The sequence below is a fragment of the Silene latifolia genome, chromosome X, assembly GCF_048544455.1.
Source record: "Silene latifolia isolate original U9 population chromosome X, ASM4854445v1, whole genome shotgun sequence".
In the NCBI taxonomy this organism is placed as follows: domain Eukaryota; kingdom Viridiplantae; phylum Streptophyta; class Magnoliopsida; order Caryophyllales; family Caryophyllaceae; genus Silene; species Silene latifolia.
In genome coordinates this window covers 265,155,490-265,165,225 of record NC_133537.1, presented here as the reverse complement: position 1 = coordinate 265,165,225, position 9,736 = coordinate 265,155,490, and positions in this window count along the sequence as shown.

Genomic DNA, 9,736 nt, shown 5'->3' with positions numbered 1-9,736 from the left:
ATAAAGTATGTTTCTTCATTGTCTTATGATTATCATGCCTCGGGTAACCGAGATGGTGACATCCTTATACCTGAGTGGTCCTGGTAAGGCACTTGGAGTATGGGGGTGTTACAAATGGTATCAGAGCGACGATCCTGAAACCTGTAACCAATAAATCCAATGAATATAGGGAGTCAATTAAAATGAACCCGGGGTAAAGGTTGTAGGAGCTAATGCAAAGACTTGGGAGACGTCCTAAAGTCGCGAACTCGCCCTACAATTTTGAACCGGTCACCATGGGATATGTGTCGGGATCGTTATGTCCTTATTGTGTGCTGTGTGTATCTATGTAGTAGTATGTTGTATGAATTGATGGATGCATGCATGTGGAGGATGGGGGATCTGAATTGAAAGATGATGATGACGTGAATTGTATGTTGGTTGATTGTAAAGCATGAAAGTATAATGATTGATACATGTAATTTGGCATGTTATAATTATGTAAGGAAAAGTGTTTTGTCTATATATATATATATAAAGCGATGTGTAAGTATACATGTTGTTGTTGTCGTGTTGAGTAAAAGTACAGAAGGTTGGGAGTGTGAATTGAACATGTGCTGGGTGAATGTGTTGAACGAATATGGTGGGTAAATATGTGGTATGATGGATGAATTAGTGGGAAAAGATGAATCATCGTGGTATGGTAACATGGTTCCGATTAAGCATGTTATATAATGGAAGTTATTTTATAATGTTGTTATGCTAGTAACATGTGAATAGGGGACTTGATGTCGTGTATTTGTGATTTTGTTTACGAAAAGTGATAGAATAAAAACATGTGGGTAAGTCATAATTGGCAAGTTAGATAAATTATGTGCATGATGAATGTTGTTGTTTGGCTTTTGAAAATAGTAACATATGATTATGAATACTGGTTTTATGAGTTTTGGACTGGTTTTGTTTGCTTGGTTGTTGTTTAAGTTGTTTGGAAGTAAAATCAAGTAGTTGTGTTTTTCGATTATAAAGAGGTTGTCTTTAAACTGTTATAACTTGGGATGCATAAATTATTTTGATGTGATTCCAATTGGAGGTGATAGCTTGTTCTTTTACGATTCTAACGATAGGTCACACGCCCAAAACGACCAAGAAATGAGTGAGTTATGACTGTTTTACTGGCCTGGACAGTCTTGAGAGATTGGGGTACTCGATCGGGTATCCTTGGTACTCGATCGAGTAAGGGGGCACTCGATCGAGTACGTTAGTTACTCGATCGAGTGGCCCTGGTGATTTGTTTTACGTGCTTCTGATCTTCACCTACTCGATCGAGTAAGTCCCTTACTCGATCGAGTGGCCTGTACTCGATCTAGTGACCCTTGTTTTGGGTCATATGCTTATCTTTTGACTTCGTTGCATATTATGTTTAATTCAAAGTTATTATTTTGCCTCTTTATGCATTGTTTTACATGTATGTTGGTCTTGACGCGTAAGTTACCCAATCTTGTGGTGTAGTGAGTGGCACCTGTGGTGAGTATGAGTTCGGTGGGAGGACATGAGTTATACGTGGTTGTAATAGATAGTGGAAAAAGAAAAGGAAGATTGTTATGGCTTAATTGAGACATAGAGCATGTTTTCTGAGATGAAATGAGATGAGTGATATGAGTGTGTGTTGAGTAACGTAAAAGTAAGTGAATGTGGGCAATGGATGATGTGAGTCTAAGGAACGTGAGAATGAAAGGATTGAGAGTAAGGATATGGATAGTGACAACTTGAGATGTGAAGAATTATGGAGGGAGGTAGTTAAGAGCCGTGTGGGTTAAGAATATACATAATGAAAGTTCGTTTTAAAGGGGTTGAGAAGAGTGGTATATAGTGAACTTTGTGGAGACATGTCGCGGGGTGGAGATTTGGCTTTTTAAGAGATGAAACTATTGTGGGTTTTCCTTGGGCAATTAGCGGTATGAAAGGAATTTTGATTTCTAGAGATGTAAGAAGGAGATGCAATTGTTGAATAAGAACGTTGATTCTATGGATGGATTAGTGGCAAGGGTGATTGATGACATAATAAGAGAATATTTGTGGTAAGAAAGAGGGAGATGATATCGATATAAAATAATGGGATTTGAGTTTTGGAGCCATGAGAAGGTAATTGGTGCACTAAAGGGTTAGATAGAAGTAATAAGGAGTTGAGCTATTAAATTGGTATTATTGAGTGTAAAGAGAAAAGAAGGATAAAAGTAAGCTGAGGAAAATGTTCACCGGAGTTATGTGATATAAAAGTAAGGAATCATCGAAATGTGTGATAGTATCACGAGGATGTTAGCTGAAGGTTATATAGGAGTTTCAGGACAACATGATAGATAATGAGTTTCGAGGAATTAAGGGAGTAAGAAGTTGGTGGAGTATTGGCACGATACGAGATATTTGGTGGAGAGTTGGATGACAATACAAATAAGATAGTATTGGGAATACTGTTGAGGTAATTTTGTGGATGGGTTTGCTGTTCGTTATTTGGAATGTTAACCAAAAATAGGAGAAAAACCATGTTATTTTGATATGAGTGTAAGAGGTTTGATATACGAGCAGTGGTGGAATTGTGGTGTTATCACTAGTGGTTAAGAGTGATGGTATATTAGAAAGGTAGCAATTCTAAAGAGGCTGGTTTGGTAGGGACCTGATTGTTGTGTATGATTGTGAGAGGGTATAAGATGTGGTTAGATGAGGCGGATGCTAATAGTTGAATAGTAAAGGTATGGTTATATTTGGCAGGAAGTGATGGTTGTGCGAATGGGGGAATATGTTATGAGGGGCATATGAGTTAAACTCGGGCGACAGGTAACCTTTGTTGAGTGGTAACTTACGTGGTCGGGATTGACTAGTTGGTTGTGATTACGGGTCTATGATATGTGTAAATGTTTGTGTGAGGTTCTGACCTCACAAGAAGTGGTATGGTGTGATAATTATAAAGTTGTTTTATGAATGTTCTGTAATATATATGTTGGACACGGTAATTTAATTGAATGATATCCAAAAAGGTAATAATTTGATTAATTGACATGGCTAGTTATAATTTTATGTGTATTAATAACACATGTGTATTCCGTGAAATGGTAGAGGTGATGTTCATGAGATGCTTATCTGTGTATCCATATAATATGTTGCGTGGTGACTTAATAAAGTGGATTTGAGTAAGTTTTTCTTGTGCGAGAAGTTATCTTTGAGTCGGTGTTTATGGGAATTGTATGCAGTTGTGATGTCTATCGGTGTGGTTGTGGTGCCTCGGGTGGTGATCCGGGCACGGTACATAGTGCTGTGATACGGGTATTATCGCACTACGGTGTGGCTGTTGGTGGCGGTGTTGTGATGCCGTCACCGGTTGTGGTGGAGTAGGCGGGATGATTATGATTCGAGTTTCGAAAATACATACCAGTCATACATAGATTGTTGTTTTATTTGTTGTTGTTTCCTGTGAGTTTCAGTTTGTACAAATAGACTATTGTTTTGTTTGCTAAGGTTTCTTACAAGTTTCAGTTTGAGAAGGAGGGTAGAGTTTAATATAAAGAGAGTTGTATATGTTTTCGTTGTTGTCATGGTATAGTGACATTCTGTTAATGGGACACGGTTGTGAGAGGTTGTTACAATAATTATGATCTTGTTCTAGTTAAGGTTTCAGTAGACATGGTAATGGCAAGTGAGTCGTAGAACATGTGTGGTAATGACCCGAAAGATGCAGGTGGTTCATAATCTTTTGTTGAGACAGTGAGTGTAGGGTATTGGGAATTAGTGTCATGATTAAGTTGTGTATGAGTTTTGCGGTAATGGAAGAAAGAACTTGAGGATCTAGTGTGCGTGTACGTAACGAGTGTGGATCGTGAGTTATGCTTCTGGGAGATAAGTGCCTTACATAGAGAGGTATGATGTTTTGCAGTAATAATGAAGAGTTGGTATGGTGATTTTGCTACGAGTTTTATGGTATAGGTTAGGTGGTATGCCAAATGAGTTGAGGTATGAGAAATGTTTATGTATGGGAGCCTTGGATATAGGAATGGTGAGTGTTGGGTTTATAGGCGGTTATCTATGACATGTGATGGTGATGAAAATAATGAGAAGATATAACTAAGGATATAGTATTAGTGAGTTACGAGGACGTAACATTTATCTCAAGAGGAGTAGGATGCGATAAAAGAAAATTTGATGATTGTGCATGTCTTAGTATAATTGGAAGTAGAGTGTTAGCGTAGCGTAAAGGAGGGATTTGTTTTGTGGATGATACTTATAAAAGGCCATGGCCGTGCTTGTAGTAGTGTGATGCTTCGGAGTATGAGAATATTTTATATAATGTTGACAGTTGGAGGATGATGTTATGAGTCTGAGTAAACTTCGAGGACGAAGTTCCTTTTAAGGGTGGTAGAATGTAACATTCCGTTTGATGTCTATGAGTGTCTTGATTTTGGATTTGATAGTGGATGATATTATGGAGCTAGCAGTGTTAGTGGATGGTGGTTGGTTATGTACGAAGTTGGTGTCGTGAGAGATATATATGTGGTGGATACGATATCGTGAGTCATGTTAAGGAAGTAAACATAGTTGGTGGAGTGGGTGTTAAGAGTTCATGTTTTATGTTTGGTCGAGTTTTTGAGTTCTTAGTTATGTTGTTGTGTCTTGGTCGAGTTAGTATGGTTGTTTTTATGTATGGGTTGAACTTCGGGGACGAAGTTCTTTTAAGGAGGGAAGACTGTAATACTCCGTATTTATAAGTCTTGGGATACTCTATCGAGTAGGCCTTACTCTGTCGAGTAAGGGTAAGTTGCGAAATAAAATAGTTTCTGACCTGTTGGGTACTCGATCGAGTAGCTGGGGTACTCGATCGAGTAGGGGGTACTCGATCGAGTACCTTGGGTACTCGATCGAGTAGCCGGTTTTACGGGGAGTTTTCTCGGGTTTTGTTAATTATGCGGTTAAGGTATATAAGGTTTGTCGTCATTATTCTAAATCACTTTTGCAAAACCTAAATTACTGTTTAAGAGAGAAAGCAAGCAAGTCCTTCATCCTAATCGCATTCTTAGCAATTCCCGGAGTTCAGACGGTCAGTTCTTGTCGTTGATTATACCGTTGAGTTCCTTGCGTCGAGGGTAAGATCTATGTACCCTTTTATTGTCTTTCCTTTAATTTGGTTAAACCCTAATTTAGGGATTTGGGGGTTTTTGTGTAGATTGTGATTCGGTAGTGTTTGTATGTTTGTATGATAGGAGGAGGTTTTGTAGAAGAGCCTTTTTGACTCAGCTGTAGAGACCGTCTGATTGTGTGCATATCAGGTAGGATTTCCTACTCAGTATTAGTCCCATAGTGGGATGATTGTTGATGTGTTGAGATTGATTGTTTGATATATTAATTGTATTGTGACGGCTGTGATTGTGATTGTACACTGTTGATAGATTCAGACGGTTGTTGATATTGTGATTGTGATTGGTTGCCTGTGGTTCTCGAGATGCGTTCTCGGCTGAGTGGAGTCACTTGCGGGAGTGGCTTCACGCCCTAGTTTCGCCCTTCGTGGAACCCGCCACGGAAGGGGATGTGCACATTAATGGACAGGGTTATCGCTCACTATGTGGAGCGGGGATTTGGTGGGTACTACCTGTGGTCCCCCACTGGTGGGCAATGGTCCATGGACGATCGATGATTGAGATGATTGGAGTTGGTTGGTTGTGTATGTGTGATAGTTAAGTCATGTCTGTTTATCTCATTGTATATATATATAGTGAATTGTGTGATTAATACGACCCCGTTTAAATGTTTTAAAAGCGTGTGATCCATTCGGGGTGGTGAGCGATTGCTTAGCGGTATATCTTGGATACGCGTGGGATCTGGCTGGGGATGGAGTCATCACATATCAGAGTCTTTAGTCTTCCGCTGTGTTTGTTAGGACAGTTCCTTTCAGTTGGTTTATAGTTGGAGAACAGTTGTATTTTGCTTACAGTTGGTTTGTTATGTAATCGCTAAAACTTATTTAATAAAGTATGTTTCTTCATTGTCTTATGATTATCATGCCTCGGGTAACCGAGATGGTGACATCCTTATACCTGAGTGGTCCTGGTAAGGCACTTGGAGTATGGGGGTGTTACATCGGCGACCTCGGGAAGAGGCGCGCGGCATGCTGCGTCCCATCGAAGAGGCGGCAGATTCTTGCGTTCCTTCTCGACGTCTGTCTCCCGTTAATCCGTAAAAAAGGGTTTGAATAAAGATTTTATAAATCGGTTTTGAATATATTTTCGACGTAAACCTTACAATAATGATTAAAAAATTAAAAACAATAATAAAAGATGGGATTTACACACTCAGACTTAAATGTTTGACGAAACGAGATTAACTAAGTTAACGTTTAGTGATGCTCGACTCGTATGTACGAAGAAAGTGCCCTCTAAGATAAACAAAGTTGATTAAGTTGATTGAGGTGAAGTTGGTCAAATTGGTCGGTCATGCAAGACGAGGCTGGTACTCAGAAGGATCCGAGCTTACGTGGTCGAAAGTTCAAGCACGTAGACGCCAAAAAGCAAGAGCGTGGTCTTAGAATGCAAAGGGAGAAGAGAAGGGCGGACACTCGCGTGAGAAATATGAGGACCGAAGGTCTCTATTTATACTAATCACCCGGAGGAATCAGGGTTTCGGTAAAACTTTGGAAGTAAATCACGAAAAGATCTTAAAATACGCAGAAAGGAGCTGGGGTAGAGGCGCAGCAACCACTGTGGCTCTTGGAAGAGGCGCAGCAGGTGCTGCGTCCTTTCCCCAAGGGTTTCCTCCTGCGGAAGAAAGATTTTCCGCGTTTCTATTATGGAATTGTGGTTGATCTTAATTTCCTTATTATTTAAAATATAATTTTGGGATATAATTTACCAAAAGATTTAAAAGATTGAAAATATGGAATAGAAATATCCGGAACATTCCAGAATATTCTGACTCCGCATTTTAAACGGTTATTAGAAAATGAAGACGATTTTTGACCCGGACTCTAAATGTACTCTAATTACTGTCAAAACGACCGTGACGGCGCATAGATGACGACCAAGGGGTAGACACAAGTATTTGAGCTATCACTTGACGATAAACTTACGAATTGTCATAAATCGTTCCGTGTACCAAACATGCGGCCCAATCATCACCGGGTGGCTTTCGGGAGGTGCAGAAATGAGGTATCTACAGAGCTCCCACTTTGACTGAGGCGTGGACAAGGCGAAAGTCAAAGTATAGCCATCAGGTCAATGGACGATTACAACCAGACGACTATGGCGACGCGAGGTGGCTCAAGGGGTCTGAACCAAGGACCTGTCGTCGGGAACATTTTAGAGTCTGTCGACTTCCGGGGAGGGTCATTTAAAGTCCATTAAACTACGTAAGGAGGCTCGCCAGCCATAAGAAGAGACCATACCTTAGTTTCCTTGAGACTCCTTACTCTGTGGGACTCCAAGGGGAAACAAAACGTAATATTGAAGGATTGAAGGGGCAGCAGGACGTCGGTAAAACTGCTGAGAGAAATCTGCTTGGGTCGGTCTTCAAACAAACTTCGGTAAAAACTTGAGATTGAGGTTGAACTCCACGTCTTGAGAGGAACAATTGGCTGTCTTGAACTCTCGCTGGGGGAATATAATTGAGGCGTGTCGAAACACCTGTCAGATAAAATTCGCTCGTTGTTTCAAGTGAAGTTTTGATAAAGTACTGCGACAGTTCGCAGTTTACTCGAAAATACGGGTCCGGACGAAGAATAAACATCAAATGGACCAAATATACGATATATGGTGTTGAGGAAGAGGCGCACCAAAGATGGGCCCACAAATAACGAACTTGTAACGAATTTTCGAAAATTGATTTGGAGGGAAGCTGAGGAAGAGGCGCAACAAGAGCTGCGACTCTTGGAAGAGGCGCAGCACCTGCTGCATCTTTTCCTGGGTTTGTCTCTGTCCGAGTAAAAACTCGACAGAGGACGTGTTTTATTTCATAATAACAAAACACAAATCATCAAAAATCTCTCAAATTCCAACCATTTCTCGTCAAAATTTGATCAAGATTTTGCATTTGCCATGACTAATAGACGTATGCGTTATATTTTTGCAATAAACTTCCGTATTTGCGCAATTTTGACCGACAAAATTAGGGTTTCCAACCCTAAATGTCGCAAAATTTGGGGCTTTTCCCCCAAATGATCTTACCTTATAAAATTGACTTTGTAAACAGATAATTGGTAGTATAAGGATCATAACCATGTGTTCATTTCGAATTTTCATTGAGTATTGAGCATTTGAGTGAAATTGTGACGGTCTCATAGCTGAGTCGTAAATTGCTTCGAAAATAGCCTTAGGAGTTAGGATTGCCCATTTGTGACGAAACTTGATATTTGGAATTCTTTTGTGATGGGTAAACTTCCTACCATCTCGGAATTTTGATTTGTGACGGCTTTTTCAGGACACTTTTCTAGTGCATAATCACCGTTATAACGAAATGTTGTCGAAATTCCGACTCGAACCCATGACTAGGCTTGAATTTAGGCTTGACCTGACCTATATTACCACATGAGCGGTCGGGTTTCGGGAGAAATGGCCAAAGATGGCGAGAAAAGAGCGATTTCGGAGCTTTTGAAAGCTTGAAAATCCCTTAACTAAGGCTCGCCGTCACTTGACGCGGCCTAATTTACTCTAATTTTGCAGGTGACGAGGCTTCTACATCAGGGAGGGATCCCATGGACTTGGACACTGTTCTTGACCCTTCTCTTACGCTCGAGGAGGCGTTAGAGGAGGATTTTGCTGCGGCGACGACTGCTGCTGAGGACGAGGTCGTCGAGGAGGAGGCTGTTGAGGAGGAGGCCCCGAGGTGGGCCAACGTCGGACGAGGTGGTCGTCAGCTGAGGGGAGCACTGGAGTGGGCTGAGAGATAGGATAGCCGACATCTCATATAGGCAACGGAGAGTCACCTGTCCTTCAGGACGGTGAAGAGCTTGGTAAATTGAATTCATCATTCTTTCATTTACCTTCTTTCTTGTCTTTCATTTGCCATTCCTTTTCTATTTCATTCAAACTAAAGATAGCTTTCGCATTGAATCAAAATAGGAGGCCGGGAACATCAGGTCCTTTTTCGGCTACACTACGATGATGGGCTTACGGGAGGCTATCAGCAGAGGAGCAGACCGTCATCGAGTTGGGAGCTTTTGGGGCCTTGGTACGAGCGTGGAGGGATATCAAGGGGAGGAAGATTCAGGCTAACCTTTGCCTGGTTCGAGCTTTCCTTGATCGGTTCTGGGACACGACCTCGACCTTTCACATGCCTTTCAGAGAGGTTGGGGCCACGTTGGAGGATTACGGCATGATTTATGGTTTGCCGTGTGGGACTGAGGCTGTGGTGTGGCCGTCGACGGCCATGAGAGTGGACTCGGCTGAGGCTAGGAGGCTGATCGGTTGGAACCTGGCGGCGAAAGCTGCTACGGTTCCCGGGTTGGTGCCGAGTTCCTATGTCAGGGATTACTTTGCTGGGAAGATCCCGACGATGGTGATGATCGATGGGAGGGAGATGGCTCCTCCTCCTTGCACTGCGGAGCAGAGAGCTCGTATTTGGCTCTGGTGTTTCTTGTCTTCACTCTACCTTAGAGACAAGGGGGAGAGGCTGTCAACAAAGCTTCTTCCCTTCCTTTTTGACTTGAGTGACCTAGGTCGTTGGGACTGGGTCACTCCCGGTTTTTCGGTCCTCACTCGCTACATGAGGGCCATGGTTCATCCGG